The sequence below is a fragment of the Anopheles maculipalpis genome, chromosome 3RL, assembly GCF_943734695.1.
Source record: "Anopheles maculipalpis chromosome 3RL, idAnoMacuDA_375_x, whole genome shotgun sequence".
In the NCBI taxonomy this organism is placed as follows: domain Eukaryota; kingdom Metazoa; phylum Arthropoda; class Insecta; order Diptera; family Culicidae; genus Anopheles; species Anopheles maculipalpis.
This window is the reverse complement of record NC_064872.1, coordinates 52,985,647-53,007,291: the sequence shown is the minus strand read 5'-3', so window position 1 is coordinate 53,007,291 and position 21,645 is coordinate 52,985,647. Positions and strand designations below refer to the sequence as shown.

The 21,645-nt window shown below is 42.9% G+C and overlaps 3 protein-coding genes across 3 annotated transcripts in view; 2 read left to right on the top strand and 1 right to left on the bottom strand.

Annotated features, from left to right (window-relative positions):
* LOC126561389 (tectonin beta-propeller repeat-containing protein) overlaps positions 1 to 21,645 on the top strand; it is a 445,867-nt gene that overhangs the window by 115,779 nt on the left and 308,443 nt on the right. The window lies entirely within an intron of this gene.
* The window catches only part of LOC126563311 (LITAF domain-containing protein-like), a 317,379-nt gene that overhangs the window by 22,982 nt on the left and 272,752 nt on the right, over positions 1 to 21,645 (top strand). The gene's annotated exons all lie outside the window — the stretch shown is intronic.
* Positions 1 to 21,645, bottom strand: part of LOC126562199 (protein arginine methyltransferase NDUFAF7 homolog, mitochondrial) — a 259,818-nt gene that overhangs the window by 5,812 nt on the left and 232,361 nt on the right. The gene's annotated exons all lie outside the window — the stretch shown is intronic.

Below are 21,645 nucleotides of genomic sequence, written 5' to 3'. Positions count from 1 at the left end.
TAGATTAAGTTTAAGATTGTATAGCTCGAGAGGCAAACAGTTTTATTAAGAAACAGTAACAAAAACAATCGGGGCGGCCCGATGGTGTAGGCGACAGCGCCGCCAGTTTTCAAACGGCAGGACCGGTGTTCAAATCCCAACCAGACCGTCCCCCCGTATTAAAGCCTGAGTAACCAACTACGTGGTATCGGCAGTCTAGTAAGCCATTTCGATGGCCGGCATGACCTTTAGAGTTCGTTAAGCGAAGAAGAACAAAAACAATCACATTAGTACTGTAATAGAGAACAAAAGATGCTTAGCTTTATGTAAATATTCTGGAACTTCATCAATCAGAGTAATAGAATGAAGAGCAAGTAATGAAAAATACATATAATAAACTATTAGCATGAATTTAAATCATACATAAATATGCTTAAGTAGTAGAAATTGAAAAAAATACAAATCAAGACAACTTAATAAAGAGTAGAATAATAAACAATCATCAAGCACATTGAAGCTGGTTTGACCTTAATTTTCACTTTATTGTAGATAGAATCAGCAACGAAGCAAACGGTACCATTTTTAAGCGCCTGCCAGTCCTGAACCTAAGCACCGGGCATCTTCACGTACAAAAATGTCCTCCAAAGTGTTGCGTGTGAAGAAGCGCATGTCTCTTTAAGCTTTTCGCATTTGACAAGTTTATCTCCGCATCGGAATGTGTGCGATGGAAAGCATCTGGTAAGCGGAAACAGTTTGTTACAGCCGCAAGCTGTGCGATGGACTGGGCGGGCAAAACAGTCTTCAGCTGGTTGGGCACTCAGCCAGCCCGGTACGCCGACGGGACGTGCAGCGAACGAAATGCATTCATCCAAGGTATGCCGGATAGATAGGGAGAGAGAGAGCGAGTGGATTTAGAAAGTGTCAGTAGTTTTGGAGTGGATTTGAGCGCTTGACTAAATTTGGGCGAAGGCCTAAGGTTTCAGCTAGACGTTCTTTAGCGTCCGGTGAAAATTGAATCGATCCTAAGCCGCACCGTTTGACGGCAAATGGATATTGGATTTTTGTGTCCCCGTCCCCTGCCCACTGACCGTTTTCCGTGCCGTTACCATGCAGACTGACCTGGAAGAGGTGCAACCCGTTGATGCATTGTAGTTGCGCGTGTCTCGATGGTGTCCCATCGAGTGAAATGCGAGGGCGCGTGCTGCATGACGATTGTAGCCGTGACTCGCCGTAAGCGAAAGCTGTCGCTGCCTGCTTCCATGGCTACTGCTGGGCAGTGATAGTGCGGCCTCATATCCGGAACACCGGAACTGTTTGAAATAAATTTAATTGAATTTTCGATTGGAAATAGTTGGCGCAAAGTTGGGAATATGGTGTGTGCGCTACCCCCTGTGGGGTTGGGTTTTTGCATCCACCCGGCCGAGGCATTTAGATGCTGAAACAGCGCAGTCCGGATGTAGGATATGAAGGATTGATGTATGACAACTAATCGAATGTTTTATTCAGCTAGGAAATGGGCTGAACTGAGGGATGAAATTATCCCGTTCGTTATACGTTTGCACTGTTCAATCATTAATGGTAAGAGAGTTTTAGAAAATTAGGACATGGTAAGGAATCTACGGGAGGGTTGATTTTTAGAAGCATACTATCTGATAAGCAAATGTGGTTTGGAAAAGCAAATTGTAATTGTGCTAATTAAAAGCGTTAAATTATGTCAATGCCCTGTATATTTGATACCAACTGTAACGAGCATCTTTTCGCAATTGTGACAATCTATTTTCCAACAAATTTTAAAAATAAGAATAAATACATAACAAACAGTACAATTAAAAACTTTGTGTGTACCAACCACACTTGAAACGATATCTTTGTTTGATGGTCGTAAAAAAAAGAAGCCCTTGGGAGCATCCATCGTGTTGCCAGTGCTCACCAAAGCTCGTCCTTCGAAAAGCAGTACGATACAGTAGAATACATACATCATAAACTATGAAGCCAACCGGGCTGATAAATATGTAATAAGATTGCCATTGCCGGTGCAATGTTTGAAATGCGGACTAGAGACTATACAGACATTTTTTTGCAGAATTAAGAGCATCCAAAAAAAAAGCAAACAACAAAAATGCAAGCATTAAATATTTATCTAACAACCGTTACGTGCAGCAGCAGCAGCAGACGAACGAACGACCAGCTGGCCGTTGCTGGCCGGAATGCAACCATCAAATGTGCAAACACCATCCAGTTCAATCGACGGCTTTTGTAAGAAGCTGGAACTATCGTAACGTTCCGGTAAGTCCCATCTTAAGAAGCATCCCCTCCACCCCATCCGTGGAAAAAAGAGGGTTCAAAAAGAGCATAAGCAATGTGGATATATTCTGCTCGTAAAGTGACGCTGGCCGTTAGTGTGCGCGATAGGTTGCACGCGGTCGTCCGCCACTGAGAATGAGTGGCGGCACGCAAAAGCTGGCAGCTTCCGAAGTGTGCATCTCTTAACCTTTGTGTCGAAGCATTTGTCCAGAAGTGTGTTGTCGGTGGTAGTTGTTATCATGGTGGTAGTAGTCGATGGCGCTAAGATGCATGATGGTAATAAAAAAGAAATATTGTACACCGCGTGCATGGGTGGGAAGCGTCGTTGAAGTGAACCATACTGCACCAGTGTGCAATAAAGACGAACTGATCCGGGTTTCGATAGGATGTTGAGGATTCGACCAGCCATAGCATTTCCTGGGACACAGGGAACATTGATTGGGTGAGGGAGGGATAAGAATTTAAGGAATGTGTACAAGCGTGCGAGAAGTTCCCCTGCCCAGTTGAGGAGCCTTTTGACTTCGGGTAACAGCATCGAGCAAAGGTGCTCGAGCTTCTGGAAAAAGCGATTGAGTATTCGGGCGTTTCACCGGTGGTGAGTTGGTGAGATGAAAGCAGATTTAGCCGGCGTGGCAGTCATCCCTTTCACGCCGCTATCAGCTGAAGATGTTCCGCTCCGAAGACTCGTAGCAGTATGCAAAGCGGCTGGTAATGCTTTGGAGGTTCGTTAGAGTTGTTCGACATCTGGATTTCCGGTGTAATCCGCACGTAGCAAAACCAGGGAACCCTGAAAAATCCTCACACCAGGGGCATGCATAGAGGCATGCATCGGAAGTCGGTAAAATCACCACGATGCACAACCATGCGCCTCCATTTATACGGCCAGTGAAATCCCGTTTGCTCGTATCACCTTGCTAAGCTAGGGGCTCAATGCAGGTAGCGTTGGTATTTGCAAACTTAAGCATGAGAGTGTTATTTTCCATTTTTAACGAACGTACACGAGGCGTACCCTGCTGCAAGTGCGCTACCGAATCTGGTGATGCTCAGCTACCGCTCGGAATGATAGGGGAGAGTATCACACGGAAGGCTTGTGAGGCCACTAGTGTCGATTGAATGTAGCACTTGTAAAACGACAAGATAGTTCTCGTTTCAGTGTGGCGAATTTGGGTGCTTTTTTCTGTTTGTTTGAAGTCCTTCTATCGTACAGTAACCGCCCAAAATGGTACTCCAGGGTAGTGACTAGCATGAAATAAGGCGAGGATTTTGAGGCTTGATTTGTGCCACGGAGAAAATCCGAAATAATTCGAAGCAAAAGTTAAAGGCTATGAAAAGTAAATTCTATGAAATGAGCTACTCTGTAGGAAAAACAGAGAGTTTATTTTGTAAGATTAACTTTGGAAACGATTGCTTATCTACAGGAAGTTAACAAAATCATTTGCAGCGGAAATCTTTGTGTGATTTGATATAGGTTGTTTGTATGCGAGAGAGCTAAAAAGTTTCTTTTTCTTGGCTATCGAATGGTTTACTTAGAGTTGCTGATAATATCAGGTGTCATTCTATAAGTCACTCTCTCACTACGGAGGGACGGTCCGGATGGGATTTGAAACCCCGGTCATGCCGTTTGAAGATCAGCGCCACTGTCGCCTACACCATCTAGCCGCCCCCAAGTTTAGAGCTACACTTCTATTTTATACTTCAGTTTGTTTATTAAATAGTAATTTATTAACTTAATTAAAAATACTATTATTGCATGCAAATATAAACACATCCAATGGTAAAAAAAGCCAACAATTTAATGAAAATTGATGAAAACATCAAGCTGTTAATTGGAACAAATGTTGGCAACAAAATTTACCTTCGCACGTATACATCTGTCGGTCGCGTGCAGCTAAATACAATCAATGCAAAATCCTTACTGTTTTGCGTACAGCGTACTACATTATCGCGCTTCACCCAATCAACAGAGGGCGATGGGGCGCTACCACGTTCATTGCCAGCGAAACGTGTGACGAAAAATCCCATTAGCGGCAAAAGAAATGGGCAAACCCGATTGTCGATTGGAAATGGTTCCGGCTACGGCGTCATGTTTTTGACGGGCGTGAGTTCAAGTGATTGAGTGGGAATCGATTCAGATTAAATGAGAGAAAATGGGAAAAGTGCGGACAGCACTTACGAATATGCGGTGGACAAGAGAAGGGCTGGTAGAGTAGGCTGTAAGGAAGCACGGGAAGCTCAGCCGGATAGCGATGCGGCGCGGTATAAAATCGAATTAAGAGATTAACAGAGAAAGAGAGAGAGAGAGAGAGAGAGAGAGAGAGCGAGCGAGCGAGTCGTCTTTAGTCCCTGGCACACCGGTCAGTGTCCGTGGAAAATTCTCATTAGTTTCACCCCACGTTGATTGTCCGAACTGTCGGTCTGCGTCTGTGGGCTTTAATGAATATTTAATTAATGTGGTGTGTAACAAACGTTACCGAATGAAGGGTTGAAGCGGAAAAGGGACCCACCACCTCGCTTGTTTGTTTGCAAATAGCGTGGCCGGGGCTGTCTCGGCTGATCTTGATAGGTAAATATTTACTTTTAACCCTTATCTTCCGTTCCGGAGGAGGCCTCCAACTGAGGGAGAGAACGTTATGCGAAAGATAAACATATCAGCAAAGAGAAAGTGTGGAAGTGATGATAGAGGAATTAAGGGTGAATGAATCTTACCAAAGCAATTGATTTGATTCATCAAGATTGAAATCGCATTAAATTAATATTCATATGAGATTATTGTGTAGTGTCCGGACCCTTCTTAGCCAATAGCAATAAAATAAATCTTCAAATTAGTAGCATACGATTCGCAAAAGATAAATAGAAATCACGCACCGTACAACTCCACCTCACGAACGGTGCCTTTTTTCGGCAGGCATATAAATTAGCCCCACTTCTAACGGGGGTTGACAAGCAAAATAATACATTGGCCGAAAAAATAAAAACATGAGTAAAACGATGAACCCTTCAAGTTCATCTAGTCCCGTTTGCAAAACACGAAAACAAGGGAAAGTTTATCAATATTGTAGGTTTGCCAGTCACCCCATGGTCCAGTCTTCCGGGAGCGACCATCGTGAACCGAACCCCGACCGCAGCCAAACCTAACGTCAGAACGTAGAATGAATTACCGGAATGAAATAAGAGTGATGTTTGGGCAAAGTTTTCTTCGGCCGGGTAAGATTTCGTGATTAATTAATGGTGGCAGAGTGCGCTAGTAGGTGAGCTGAACCCCGCGTCAGGCGAATTGCACGCAATTTCGGCGAGTCAATAAATTATTACCAAGGTGTTTGCAATATCGCAGCACCCCATCCTGCACAGGGCACACGAAACGCGATGGGATGGTTTTGTTTTTCTTGGAGCGTGATGGAGTTACGATAGTTGTACCTTCATCACACCGGACAGGGAGCAAGATTTGGTAAAGTTTTATTTTTTGCTGTTGCTACATTGCTTTCCTGCAAACACCGTTCCTTTGTTTGCCAGCGAGAGATAAATGTGGCGACAACGAATGATAAATAAGATTATCGTAAGTTCGAATCCCGGGGTCGGTGGATTGATCCACTTAAATGTAGAAAGGAGAAACGGAGAGATTGAGAGAGCACAGGCCAACGGCAAACGAACCAAGTCCGGCGGCTGCATTGGGCGTCGAGTTTAATGAGGTCTCGTAAAATTTGCAGTCGTTGGTAACTGATCGTTAAAAAAGGAAGAACTCGGTCAAGGCATTTGTTCGATTTGATATTGCTTCTTTTTTTTCTTCTTTGGAGTGCTACCTGCATCGTCTTGCGGGCATTCTGTCAAGAAATTGTTCGGCGATAAAAAAGCAGGTCATTCGATTCTATTTATGGGCTGGAAGGATGTTAAATCTGAATCCAAAGTGCTTGACACAAAACAGTTTAATGTGGCAAATTATGTGTTGAGGGCTTGCCTCAATCGATACTCGTTGGAGTGTGTTTATTGTTCAACTCTTTTTACATGATGTTAGCTATGTTAATCAATGCTGTAGTGTCCTGGAATACTCTTGCAATAAGAACACTGAATTCACACAAATAATGATACAAATTTTGTACCAAGTATTGTGGAATTGAGCTTCTAACATGTATGACATCGATACTACACAAATCACATTTTACACTTTAAATCGTTAAAGGTTAATAAAGGAAACGACATTTTGAAGCCTCGTAATCGATCGGATCATCTGGTGTGCATCTTCTTCTTCTCCTTGACTTTATGACCTACTAAGTCATACTGTCCATCAAATGACTTACTAGGATTTTTGATACTACCTAGCTGGATATTCAGCCCCCGGTAGTTAGAAGGTGTGGTCTAGTCTAGTTTCGAAGTCTGTTTTTCGAAGTTCGGAAGTGGTTCAAATCGCCAATACTCTGGCGCATAAATCGAATGCAATCTAAGCTGAGTTGATAGCTTGTGTAACGTTGATTTTGAGGGAATCAGCAGTTCGCTGCTAAATGGCACAGTCCTGCAACCTCATAAGAAAAAGTTTTACGAGTTTTTCGTACAGTTTTATTTGATTCTCAGATCATTCAGATCCACATACCGTTGAGGATTCGGGCAGGAGAGTGATCGATCTTGTTCTTGGCCCCAGTTGTCATATGGTATGGACGAGTGCATTATCCCACCCGAGCCGCCGCCTCCCGTAAGCAAGACTGAGTACCAATCAATTAAGTAAAAATAAATCAGGAATAGCATGGAATAAGGGGCTAAAAAAGGATACCCATATTCCCATATCTACATCCATATACCCATATCTACAAATGCATATCTTACTATAAACGGGCCTTTTCTCATTGCTCAACTTCCATTATTCTTAGAATCTCCAAGACGTTTGATCTGCCACTCCACTGGTCAAACAAGCTTAAAATCTTAGGATAAGGATTAAAGAAGATGTAATTTTGGTTGTTGTTTTTTTTATAGAGGCGTTGGACTTTCTCTGACACTATATTTCCCTCTGTACTGTGTTTAAAAATCGGTTGATAATAATACAAAACTATTGCGGATGTGGCTTATCAAACATTAAAAACTTTTGCGATTATGGCTCATAAAAAGGTAAAAATTTTGCTTAAATTTCTGTTTGTCGGGTGAAAGGTTTGTCGCGTAAATGGTGTGTATTTGGCAGGTGACAGGTTGTGTCTTGTATCCATGGTACTCAGCGAGGATGTGGCAGACGGTAAGGTCAACGCCACAGAAGCTACAGAGAATGGCAATGGGTCAGGCGTGTATGTCCTTTTCGAAGGCGGAATAGGATTCATTGAGGATGGCTGGGTTCGGTATCTTCCCATGAAGTGGTATTGTGCATGATAGGCAAGGTTGTAATGCTTAAAGAAAAAAAAGAAAGCTTGTTAAGTGTGGTTGCACCAACGAATTCATTAAAAGTTTCGGCTAGAAATACCAAATCCACCAGTGACTTTTTCAGGATGCATGAACATGGCATACTCTTACTTACTTACTTATCAGGCGCTACAACCGCTTTCTGGTCTTGGCCTTCCGCAGCAGATTCCAGAACCGCTCACGGTTCCGCGCCGTCGTCCGCCAATCCATTATCCCAGCCTTGATTGCGGATGATTCCACCTCAATCTGGGCCTACCACGCCTCCTCGGTCGGTGTGGAAGAGCTAAAGGGACTTTTTCTGAGTTGGGTCGTCCGGTGTCATGCGTATAACATGGCCAGCCCATCGGAGCCTTCTTCTTCTTCTTGGCATAACGAACTCTAAGGTCATGCCGGCCATCGAAATGGCTTACTAGACTGCCGATACCACGTAGTTGGTTAGTCAGTCCTCACTACGGGGAGACGGTCCTGCCGTTTGAAGACCGGCGCCGCTGTCACCTATACCACCGAGTCGCCCTCATTCCCATCGGAGACTTGGGAGCCTAATTTGCTGCACGACGGTGATGTCGTCATACAGTTCGTACAGCTCGTCGTTGTAGCGGCTCCTCCATTGTCCTTCCACACATACGGGGCCAACGATCCTTCTGAGCGTCTGCCTGTCGAACGCGGCTAAGAGGGCTTCATCTTTTTTGGACAAGGTCCATGTCTCAGAGGCGTATGTGAGTACTGCGACTACAAAGGTACGTTACAGTCCCAGGTTCGACCGTCGCGACATGTTTTTTGAGGTGAGATGTTTCCTCAGGCTGTAGGATGACCGGCTGGCCGCCAGCATCCTTGCGCACAACTCCGTCTCTATGCCCATCATCAATCTGTGCCGCCATCAATTTGGTCTTTTCCTCGTTAATCTGCAACCCGAGGTTTTCTGCCGCCTTCTGGATCCTTTGGTAGGTCTCTGCTACCTGGAAGAGACGCAGACCAATGATGTCATCAGTATATATGATATATCATCAGTGTATGCCAGGATCTAGGGTGACTTATAGAAGATGGTTCCCGAAGTCTCCACCTCCAAGTCACGGATGACCCTTTCTAGCGCCAAGTTGAATAGGAGACAGGCGAGCCCATCTCCCTGACGCATGCCTTTGGTGATAGCAAAGGACCCTGAGAGTTTTCCATCCACCTTCACCTGGCATGTGACGTTGATCATGGTCATTCTAACAAGCCTGATCAGTTTGCCCGGGATTCCAAAAGATCTCATGGCATCGTAGAGTTTTACCCTGGCTATGCTGTCATATGCGGCCTTGAAATCTATGAAGAGATGGTACGTGTTCAACTGCTGTTCAGCCATCTTCTTCAACATATGCCGCATGGGGAAGATCTGATCAGTGGAAGTATTCCGTTTCGGAATCCTCTTTGATAGTTGGCATACACACCTGTTGGAAATCATTTGCACACCACCATTGTTCCAAATTCTACAATTTGATTTGCTCACGTAGCTCTTTAGTCCAGCAGTGTCCCTCGTCACTAGTAATTTTTATTCGAGAAGATTAACTATTTTCAAATCCTGCAAAACCTACAGCGTTATCATCAGCTGCACTAATAGATAAGTGATTCAGCCGGCTGTAAAGCTTGAGCTCCAGGGATCTAGCATGCAAGCGCAGATCGTTGCGTCAAAGCCTAGTGTGTTTTGTTGAGGAACGAATGTAGTTTCTAAATCTGTTTAGTTAAAACCTTTAATGTGCCATTAGAATTTTTGAACCACATGATCTATATTTTAATGTGCCATTAGAATAGAAGCTTTCAGTCTCTCAAACTACATTCACCTCTTTGAGCATTTTATCAGATGGCCGATATACTATAATACAGCCTATATTTTCCTCTGCAATATACTGATGATCGTAATAAACTGTTACAATTGTCAACAAATATTACACATTACAGAAACTGATTAAAGAAATACCAGGCCACTTTAGCATATTGTTATCGTTCAAAAACACTTTCTTCTTACTCTCATAGCTCGGTAAGCTTTTCTTCACTGGCGAAAGCTTACCATCACCCTGCGTCATGTCAAAAGGTGGTATGCGAGTGGGCCACCCTGCGAGTGTTGGATGTTGCACGTGCTTTGCACCAGCGACGACACATCAAGAGCGATGGAAGGAATGTAAAAATAAACGCTCTTGTTCACAATACTTTGTGATTCTTACGCAGCACCCCCGTCACGGAATCCCGTGTAGTGTATGCTCATATTTTATGGCATAAATGAAATAGGAAGGACAGAGTTCCAACTGGGCTGCAGACGAGGCAGGCAAGTTTGCTCGAGATCGGTGCTGGATTAAAGTGACATTGCTCAGGGCTTACGTTTTATGATCTTCATTCCGCCAGCATTGACGGGCACGAAGAAGCGAATGGCGACAGCATTGCTGGGCCCATATTCTTTTTCACTTTTCTAGAAAAACGGTTCCGTTCGGGTTTCCGTGCTGGCGACGGTCGTCGCTTACTTTAGCATTCGCTTTTAATGGAACCGTTCTGGTGAAGGTTTGCGTGTGTGTGCGAGATTTCCCTTTTTCCGAAAGGTCTCAGGCCGCTGGAACGAACGGCTTGAGATTGCTGGTTGCGCTTTTTTTTATCATCCCTGTGTTGCTACGTCTAGGGCTCTCAGTGGCACCGGGCTTGCAGCAAACTTTTGGAATCGTCTCGAGGATGCTCGTCGAGTCAGGATGCTGTAAGTGATACTATCATCGTTTATGCTTATGGAAAAGAATATTTCCGACCCCATTTGTGCCGGGTGAAGGATGTAAGGATTTAATTTTTCAAAAGGTAGATACCGGGAAATATGTGGACTGTGCACGGTTTGTGAGGGAAAGTTTTATACGAGGGTAGTTATTTTACTTTCTTACACTCACCGTGCAAAGTGTAAATTGGAACGTCGTGAATGCAATTCTGAATAATTTCTTTTTCTTGCACTCATGGTTTAGATAACGACTCTGGCAAATATGGTAAGGAGAGGTGGGGAATGAGTTTAGTTTTTATTAAATTAAATACAACAAAATCTGAACTTGAATTTATTATCCATGTACCATAGTGAATATTAGGTGTTTCCCGTTAAAAACTGAAATGCATTTTCTATTCAGTTCAATTAACTATTGCAGCTATTGGTTTTAAGTTTTTTTAAATTTGTTTGGTTGTGGGTCAGACATTCGAAAATTGTTTTCTTTTCCACTGTAAATTTCAAAATAATCTCAAATTACTATTATAAGCATTATGCATAGAATAGAGCTGGAATATCAAAAGATTTATTTTTAAGATCTTTGGAGATGTCAACCATGGACATAGAACGGCACACAAAATTAATAGATTCTTGTTACATCTTCTTCTTCTACTTGGCTTAACAACATACTAGGTCTTCTTCGTGGCTTAACGACCTCTTAGGTCCCGCCGGCCATCGAATGGCTTAATACTAGACTTGTCGATAATATCTCGTCATTGGATAATCAGTCCTCACTACTCTTGAGGTCTGTCCTATCCAATATTCATTGCATAGTCAGTCCGGACTATTGTTTTATTATTAATCAATATTATTCAATATTGCATCATTCCTATACTATACTATACTTATACTATTTCTAAATATTTGCATTAAAAAAGTGGACAAAAATTGCAGAATTATCATGGTTTTACCTTCCACCGATGAAACCGATGGAACAAAATTTGACAGCTCTATCAGTGGACATCTAACCGTGAAGGCAAAATAGTAAGAGAACTCCGTGCAGAAGTATGCACGATCAGAGTACGGCACACCGCCGCATCGAAAACGGATATCGTGCAGTACTTTATGGACGCCAGATACACCTGTTACGGCATCTACAACATCTTGACACTATTGGACAGCAGTCAGACCATCGAAAGAAAGTCCGGTACCGGACGGCCACCGACCCATAGAAACAAGAAGCTGGAAAAGGAAGATGAAGCGGAAAACCAAGGGAAAAGGGGTTAAATAGCTAAGGGCACTTTGCTGGAAAGTCGGTACAACTGGCCCAATGGTACCTGGTGTACATGGACATACACGTCAGGAAGCGGAATTCTCGACCACTGCGGATGGTTAAGATGATGAACTCCAATTTCCCAGCTAATTGCGACGAGTCCTACCTCACCCTGGGTGGCAATGCCTTTCAGGGTACTTCACTTCACTTCACTTTTCGGAAGGGAGGGAGTTCCGAGGTGAAGCTCATTTGACAATTCTAGTTCTCCAAAAAGCTGCTGATGTGGTTGACAATCAGCGAGAAGGGAATGTCAAAACCGCCCTTCTTTCGCTCCGAATTGATCAAGAACGGGGAAATTTTTAGTACAAAATGCCTGTCAAAGACATGGTGTTTTGGCCGGATCTGGCGTTGAATAACAGGTGAAGCCATCTTTGGAGGAGATGGTGGCTGAACATCAATGTGGCACCTAAGTTGGTTAACGCACCCAACGTTTTCCAGCTGCGTCTTATCGAGAATCTCTGCACTAACTTTCAGCGTACAATATTTTCCAATAATTTTGACCCGAAAACTGAGGAGGAATTATAAATATAAATATAATAAAAAAGTGTTAATAAATAGGCCTAAATGCATGTTTTTGTTAACCATCCGGTTGACTGCTGGAAGACCGCTCCAAAAGGGTAGAATGTTTTTGCAATTAAGCTTAAATGGCCATCTTCGAGGTGAAGCTTTCTCAAAAACAAGCATCTATTTTAACTTTTCAAAACTCGCTATCCGAAAAAAATATGTTTTTTTATGGAAACGTTATTTTCAATGCAATTCAGTATTTGCACAGTGTCAGTAGTGTGTGCTTTACTTTTTAAAATATTACAAGCCATTCGGAGACTAGGGTATGAGCTTTATGGGCTGCTCATACACATGTGAATTCTTTGCGCATTGCTACCTTCCAGCACGGGAGATTGTTTTCTTAGCAAGTAAGATTCATAGAAAGGAGTGGAAATCCGAAACTATCCGCAGCATGGAAGCACCAATCTCAAAAACAAACCGTCTCATCATCGAAAACGATATCGTGTGGTCCAGCCACACCACCAGCTCTACCCGGCCCGCCCAAAGCGCCCTAACAAAGAGCGTTCCCTCCGTTTGCATTATTTACGAAAGCGCATGTTGATGTTGATTGTGCTCGAAAAAAGCTGCAATGCAGAAATTGAGTCCATATTAAACTGGGCTCATCTGGGACGGTTATAATAACTTATCTTCGGCGTCGAAGAAAAGGGGCAAAACCATGGCGAATGGTAGACCGGTGGGTTGAGTGGCTGCGAATGAATGCTGCCAGCTAAAATTGGAACTATGAAACATTGTTGTGCTCGGTTGTGGTAGATTGTTTTTTGCTTATCCAGATTAGGTTGCGGCTAATGTCAGGGGCATAATATATGTTGCAAACTTTGAAATGGAAGGAAAACAAAGAACTCAATCTTGAGGAGAGCTGTTTACATGTGACATTAGTTGCATCATGTCGGTTATTCAATGGCTTGTAGCGAACACTGTTTCTTTTGTTGATGACAGTTATTTAGTTTTCGAGCTTTTCAGTTTTTTTTGTAATGAATTGAATGAAAAATGGAAACTCTCATAGTCAACAGAAGTTTAACTATTGTCACTTGAATTTATAGCATTTGTATCGACAAATTATAGTTGAAAATTACATGAAATCTCTTTGTTTTGGGATTAACAGCTCCCGGTTGGTGAGAGCACAATCCGCAAACACGTGTATTGATTTATTTTTTCTGTCTCCCGACCGAGCCTTTTTCAGCATTTACTGCTTGTTGCGCGTGTGTCCTCCGATGAAGCGGGCCGAGTGCCGACGGGGATCAAGGAAATTGATATTAAAGTGTTTTATTTGGCGTTTAATATCAATCGTTCGTCGCCCAAGCAAATCCCGTAATTCATTCTTCGCATGGAAAGCAAATACCATCAATCGACCTAGGAGAAACGGACAGAGAACTTGGGGGTAGTATTGTAGTCTGTAGTTGGGTTTCGATTCTCCTCCATTTTATTGCGGTTTTGCAGATTGAACGACGAGATAGTGATGTCACAACGGATTTGTGAAGTGTTTTTTATTTTATTTTGCACGCGAGCTTCCGTGTTCGGCGACGCAACGGGGGAATCACGCTGGCCGTTGCATTTGCGCGATGATCGTAAATCGTTCGGTCGGCCGTAAGGTCGACCATCAGTTTGTTTTGGTTCGTCTGAGAAAATTGCTCGCCAAAGGATAGATAACCTGTGCCTGACACACAAAAACACGAACCAGTGTCACCTTCCAGCGGTTACCAAGTGATAAACGAAAACCAAACACTGTTGATGGCTCAAATGGGGGTAAGATAGCACTCGGTTTTGGGCCGGGTTTCCACCGGGTGTCTCGGCTATGTCTCGGTTGGTAGTTTGACATTCGTTCACGGTTCAAAGGAGACATTTATTCAAAGCGCATTCGACAGGCTGGAAGATTTATGGCAACCGTATTAAGCGCGCCGAAGAATGGCTAAAGCACGGTGACTGTAATTAAGCTATCCTGGATGAGCGTTGCAGCTGAAGCACCCGAATGGTCCCAGGTTGGTGCTTCTGGCTTGACGTTGTGGATCTGCTATCGACACAATAAATCTCCATACACAGGACACGGAACTTTTTTTTCTGTTTCGACTCTCTCCCTCTCTCTATCGCTCGTCCCAGTTCGCTCCGAACGTGGTTTGCTAAATGTTTCAACTTGAAAGAGGGTCCCATCGTGGCTAGCAACTGGCAGGCAGGCACTGTTGGAAAATCTGGCAAACTTTCGTGCGTCCTCAGAGACTCGGCCCGCATGATGGTAAGAAATGGCACTGTTGGGACAGTGCTTGACACTGCTTTCCTGGCATCGGATGCAGTTCCTAGTTTGGAATGGTAATGGTGCATATCACGGTGAAATGCCATTTTGAGCGTAAGACGACATGTTAACACCATTACAGGTAATTATGGATTAGCAAAAGATGCAACAGAGGGGATATAAGCACTTAATCTTTCCATGCAAACGTGGCAGGATTAGGCTTGTGGTTTAAATGTGTCCGTTTCACATATAATCATTAGACGAACTAACCACGTTGCTATCCGAGCTTAATTTTTACTAATTGTTGGGAAGTTTTTGGAGACATCGACTGTTTGTTGTTTAAATTATCGTTGATATTTAAAAAAAATTAAACAGTTGCCCTACAACTATTTTGCAGGAAATACAGAATAAATATTTATGCTTTTATTGAGTTCAATAATGACTTTGTTCTGGCAAAAAAAGTGTTAAGGCATCAAACAACAAAATATAGAAAAAATATTTAGGTTTTGAAAATCCAGTTGCTTATTATATTAACTTATTATTGCTGAATGGTGTGGCTTACTTACATTGGACAGGCTTAGCTAAGTCTTGATTTGAATCAACAATTTTTGTAGCACAAGACAATTTTACTTGCCGATCATCCACCGAGCTTCAGCTTTGAACATAGCAGTTTAAAGTAATCCTTCCTTATCCTCGTCCCGATTGCCTTGCTGTGAAATGGAGACGCATGGTATTTCACACAAGACGTGGCACATTGCAGAGCACACAGCAAACAGAACAAAGCTGTGTTGTGTTGCTGCGTGCATTCAACACCTATGTCCCATGCCGGGTAGAGTTCATTACAACCGGACGTCTTGATGAACCCCGGTTGGCACATTCACGAAATAGTCCAGCCAACGTTTGGGAAGAGTTTTGTATACTTTGCCACTCTTTGCGGATCGTTAGACAAACCTTAGGGTAAACCACTTACTGCCAACGCGTCTGAGTGCTTCGCAAACAAGCAAGCTGCTGCTGCTGTTGCTGTTGGGCTTGCTCCGTATGCCATAGCCGGTGGATATTTCAGTTTCGGTTTCTACAAACTTTTGATGAGTTTTTACGGACGGCAGCCAAAACATTGCTGTAAGAACGAAACATCAGAAGTTGCCCATATTTGGCACGAATAGTTGTTGTGATTTGGTGGATGCCAGGAAAGCTAACTCCGGCAAAATAGCTTCCCTGTGTGAAGCTCATCGATTAGACTAGCTCTTTGGTAGATTTGCAAAGATCGGAGAAACTCTGCCCGCTTCAGATGCATTTTATGAAGATGGAAAATCTAGAAAACCACGTGACAGGAAGTGGGCCAGCAAACGAACCGAAGAAGTTTACATAGATATTGTGTACAGGGAAGTGAAGCAGCAATTTCATCATGAAGGCACCATTTTTACGATCGTGTGGCTACCTAACGCATACGAAAGCGGATGTATCTGTCGGCGCCGTGGTCGTCGCAATCGGAGTGTACCAAGACGTACACTCTTATGCATCACATCCCGCAGTGAGATGAATGAATAGAAAATGTCAATTTCTTTCGAAGAAGCAAATATTTGCACGGAGAAAATCACATTTTATCAAAGGACGAGGACGAGCGCTAGTCAAAGGCAAGACTGCAATGGTAGCAGTGGGGGATCGATTTCGTTAGCTTCTGACCGTAAGATGCCATCAATTTCTGAGTGAAGATAGAAAACGGCACTTTTCAAACCTTTCGCTCGGTTCCGTTCGAACGAGCGATAGCGAGGGGCAGATGGGTTTTGTGGGATTCAATCAGAGGCTAGCCGGCTCGATAGCCTAAACCCCGGGCAAACCACAGTGTTTAGCGGGAAAGCGATGAATGAGTTCAATTTTACAGTAGAGTAGCTATCCACTGGTTGAAATAAGGGTAAGCAAAAAAAAAAGCGTGAGTTCTTCATCGATATTATGAGAACGAAAGCGGGAAAGAGAATGGGATTTGCTTCAACTGATACTAAAATTTGACTCCTCTCTTGGGGTGAATTGGAGCGTTCACTCATAAAAATATGCAGCAAATAACTTCCGGAGCTGCACCGGAGTTTACTTTACGTGTGTTCGTTTGGTGAGGGAAGCGTATAGTTTGTTAGCATGCTTTAATAATCACTAGAAGTGCTAAAACATTACACGTTTTATAGATAATTCACTGATGCACCGCCTCAACAGCTCTTGTTTGGTGGATTTAAGTAGCTCCATTTCCATTTACCGAACAGACTATTTGTCTATGCGGTGTTCTAAAGTCAGAATAAACATAGTGAGCTAGAGCTCCTGGATTTGTGCAGGAGAATGTTTTGAGAACTCGATAGGTAAACCCGTTCGCTAGATTTCCATTTTCCAACAATTTCAATGTAATCAAAACATATTTTTCCTGTGTGCAAGCAAACTTGAAGTTTGAAATTATTTTCTTCTAAATTGAGGTTCGTTCAATTTGTTGAAACATTGCTTTAATTTTTGTTTCAATGATTTTTTGTTTTCAAATATCAAAATCATTCATAAAGAGTCTGCAAAACAGAACAAACGATTGAGAAAATTATGCATTATATACTTGTTTTCAGCTATCAACGTTTGAGATTAGAATGTCTCGTTTGCAATGTAAGGTTCACCCAATGGTTTTAAAGATACACAGTACGCACGAAACAAGCGCGAGACTTAACATTCATGACCTGCTTCATAAACATGAATCAATGGTTGAGGTACGCAGCATTGACTTACACACCACTAGCAACCACCAGCGTTCAAGATAAGCGATACCAGAAAAAAAGAATCCCTACATTCGTGGTTCGCCCATTCCAACATTTTCCGCCAGCTGCGGTTTGCCAGCTGGAACGAATGTGTACGCAGAAAGTGGATGTTCATATGTGATTTATGTGGATATGGTAACCATAAGCGCTTTGCTGGTAGTATTTGCGTATGTGTTGGAGGGTGTTAGGTTTGAGCGTTGAAATATTCATCGTCACAATAGCTGTCTCCAAGTATTGTACTATCCCAATCTGAGCTGACAAAAACCCCTGGCTGGGGTCCGAAAGCGAACCAGAGCGCACCACCAAACAAACGAGACGGAAAAGCTACGAAACATATGATAATGAAGAATACATTATTTAAAATGCACTCTTCCGAGCATCATCATCACCATCATCCTCGTCGTGGCTGTGGCTGGTGCTGTCTAGAAGCGGGCCTTAAGGGAGTCAAAGCCGTTCTAAGATGTTACGAATCGCCCACCAAATCCAGCAGTGTGTAGGCTGTGAAACACTCAGAGCCACGTCTCGTGGCGTGGCAGGAAACGTTGGTAAGCAGCGCGGGCGGAAAAGCGAATGATTTTGGCATTGACCGGATAGTAGACGTAATGCTATGCAGATGGAAATTTGATCTTATTCCCACATGGTATCACGCCTGGTATTTCTTTTATCGAATGTCGAATGCAATCACCATCACCGACCGAAAGCTTCGACGAGTTCGATGGAAATTCAACACAGATGGAGCCAAGCCCCTTCCATGCAGCTCAATCTATTCTCGATCCGAACAGCTGGTCTCCACCCGAAACCTTTAATGCCATAAGTTGCATTCAACAAAAATTGAAATAAAACCAGCGGTCCGTTTTGGTGTTCCATCCAATGGAAAATAAGAAAGGATTAACCAAAAATTTAAAAAAGATGTTTTCAAAATTATCAGTACACAAGAAATAGTTCAATCCTCAAACGATCGTTAAATAAGGATCCTTATTGTTTATTAACTTTAAGTGGCTTCATAAAGTGTCACATCCCACAGCATCGTCGGTGAGACTCGGTAAAAAAAACACCTAACCAGGATTAAGCATTTAAGGGTTTCTATTTGGTCCATTACGCCAATCATTGCCACCCGGCCAAGGCAAGGTGATACAAGCACGAGTGCTAAAACTTTCACCTCTTGAGCTTATTTTATCATTTGTTTTACTCTAAGTGCCGTTTACCGTTGCGTCCCGGTACCGTTTCTGGACGATTGGGGACGAGGGTTTTATGTATATTTTCTCGGACGCGTCCGTTGGCTACCGCTGCATGCCACGAGGTGATAAACTTTTGCAAAGAAGCTTAATGTCAGGTCAGGTTACGGGTAAAGAATGTTGCGCAAAGTTTTTCGCAGTGTATTTGAACATTTTCCCATGACAGTTTTCCGGCGCTGCACTATACACTGAAAGACGGCATCCCGATATGGTACGAAAATTGTAAAGCCAGGATTAGGCAACGACTCTATCTTGCCGCCTCAACCTGACGGCATGTGCGGCTAGCTTCCATTGCATGTCCTGTCCTTGTACCGACAGTTTTGCTGCGGGCGTTTTCGATACTGCCAGCTAGCCAGGCGCTCTATATTTTACTCAAATTGACGGGTGCATTAAAAATCAATTTATCTACCGTTTTTGTTCTGGTGTGATATTTTAATAAATATTGCTGTGAATAGAACTTTCCGTTGAAGCAAAAGCATTGAATCGAATGAAATTATAAATAAAGTAACTCGTTGAACATTTGAAAAGACTTTGTAAATGTTGGTTTGGGCTTTGTGCTTTGGTTCTTTGAGACCACATTCGCCTCCTAATTTACTTCCAATAACATGGTCAATTTACGCCAAAGGCGTGTGGGTACTAAGGGTTAATGGTGCATCTACTTGCTCACTAAGCACCAGAACTAATGATTCTTGTTGAAACTATTTCGAATAACCACCTGGTGCCGTTTTATTGATTTTTTACTGCTGCATGAGAATACTGTTACGAGTCTCTTGCGGGTTTTGTCATGCATTGTCGGTGAAAATGATGTTTTGTCACACATGATTTGAAAAGGGTTCATCCAATATCGCTCTAATTCTTCACTCTAAGAACATCACCATGAAAAGTGAAGGTGAAAAAGGGATTTGAAATATATATTTTTATTCACCAGATTGTTCTTTAAACACGGCCTTATTGGTATATACTCGAATGTTAATAAGAAAATAAATTTAAAAGAGTCTGAAGTTATCGATTGAACCCTGTAATCTATGGCTTCCATCAGCTTGACTTTAACCTTACCCCTGTACTCAGTCCTGCGTGAGTTAACGCTCGTCGCCACAACCCTTCCACCGGATGTACCCTCTCCTATGATATCTACCGGAAGAAGAGGCTACAGATACATAAGCATCCGTTCAGCTGCAAGACATTAACATCCTAAAATGTCCTTCACATCCAGCCTGTTGTAAAAAAATTCAACAACTATCGCCATGCACCTTTACCTGGTCATCTGTACCCTGGCTATTCAGACATATGCAGCCCTAGACCCGTATTGGAATTCCCTGATAAACCGTCGTACAACAGGTACTCCAAGCCACCATCAAGCAAGCAGCGAAACAACGAATCCTTAACCCTTCCATCCTGTTTCCTCATATTGTGAAATAGAAATAGTTTATTATATTTAAGGATGAAATTTAGAAATACATTCACTCTCAGTTCAGCTCTTAAACAACAACGTTACTCTGTCCGAGGAATCCGAATCCAACCCCAACCCCCGTGTTTGTTAACTCGTGCAAAAGCCAGTACGAAAAAACGAGCAATGATCCAACATTGATACATGTCAACGGTAGCAATCAAAATGGTAGTTTATAACAGGTGACTGTGCGGCAGAAATGTTTCAGCTTGCATCAATCAAAAATTCCTTTTTTGGATGCACCAAAGCGCAGTCGTGTGAGCTTTTAAACTTTTCGATTCTTTTCCATCTAATGATAGCTGACATATCGACTCGCACGGTGGAAACAAGTCCGGTCGGATGCTGTTAGTGGTATACGCGATACCGTCATCGTCAACGGAAAAGCTAACCTGCTTTTGGCTGATTAGGTCCGGAAAGGGTGAATCAAATGTATCTACTAACACCATCCGTTCTACCGTACTTGAGGCAAACCTGAACAACCTGGCGAGCATCACGCTACTCTACATGCCGATACATTCGAATGCACCAAGAATTTTTGGAGCGAAAGGAGCTGCACTGCACAAGATTGGATGCCACCGTTTGGGGCTTTGATTGATGTTATGATGTTTTATTTGGCATTTCAAGTCCCCACACTGGATGCACACAGCAGTTGACGGTTGCTCGTCTGATAGATGATGATATAAACTTGGAATGTTGGATGCGTAGTTTGCAGCTAGGTTCTTTTTGGATAGTGCCGGGTAGAAAGATCAACAACGTCGGTCAAAACCATTGGCGTGCCCTTGCAACGGTTGTATATTTTTGCTGGGGTATCAGATTTTCGTACTCGCTACGTTTTGCCAATCGATTCGAGTATCCGATCAATGTCAAGTGTTAACTTGTTGGCAGGAGCGCCGAAGTACGGGCACGCTAAAGCAGGAGGGTTCGATCGATGAATGCCCTGTTACTTGAACGCTTTAAATCAAACTTAAGTGCTAAAGATGGCAAGGACAGACATGTTTTCACGTTGTGTCCTTTCACGAACAAGTTTAAAGGATTAAAATGGGTTAAAGGGAAAAAAGTTTAAAATGGTTTATTAGGACATGAAACCACTCCTATGGATGCAAACATGAATGAAAAGATTAATACAAACAGAAGAAGAGGTTTACATTCAGAACGTAAATTGGGATATACTCATTAGATCTTAGAAAAGACATACAATATCTGAATCTATGATTGCGTATGCACATATTCAAAAATACTTCTTCCCTTTTTTTGGTCCTAAAACCACGAGGGTGGCCAGACTTTTATGATTTTTCTTAACTTCGTTTTGCCCGTTGGATACAGTGGCGGATGAAGAAGTTTGTGGGAATGGATATTGTGGGCCCAACACCATGCTGTTGCGGGGTTTTATCAGAAGTAGAAGTGCTGAGAGGACCTTCATCCTCATAATTCGACCCCTCCTGTTAGAAGAGGGCCCCTGGTCGGTGAGGCTCACCTGGTTGGCGAGGCCCCCCTGGTTGGCGAGTCCCTTGGTGGCTGCCATCTCCGCCCATTGGTTAATCCGCCACTGGGAGGATAGTCAGTCCTAGGCTTGGGAAGGAGGTGTCAAGACCTTCGCCGTTACTACCTCGACTACCACTCCTAATGCAATTCAAAGTAAGGAAAAATAACTATCTGTAGTTATTTGAAACAATCTGAAAGTATCCATAGTTTGAAAATTTTGCAG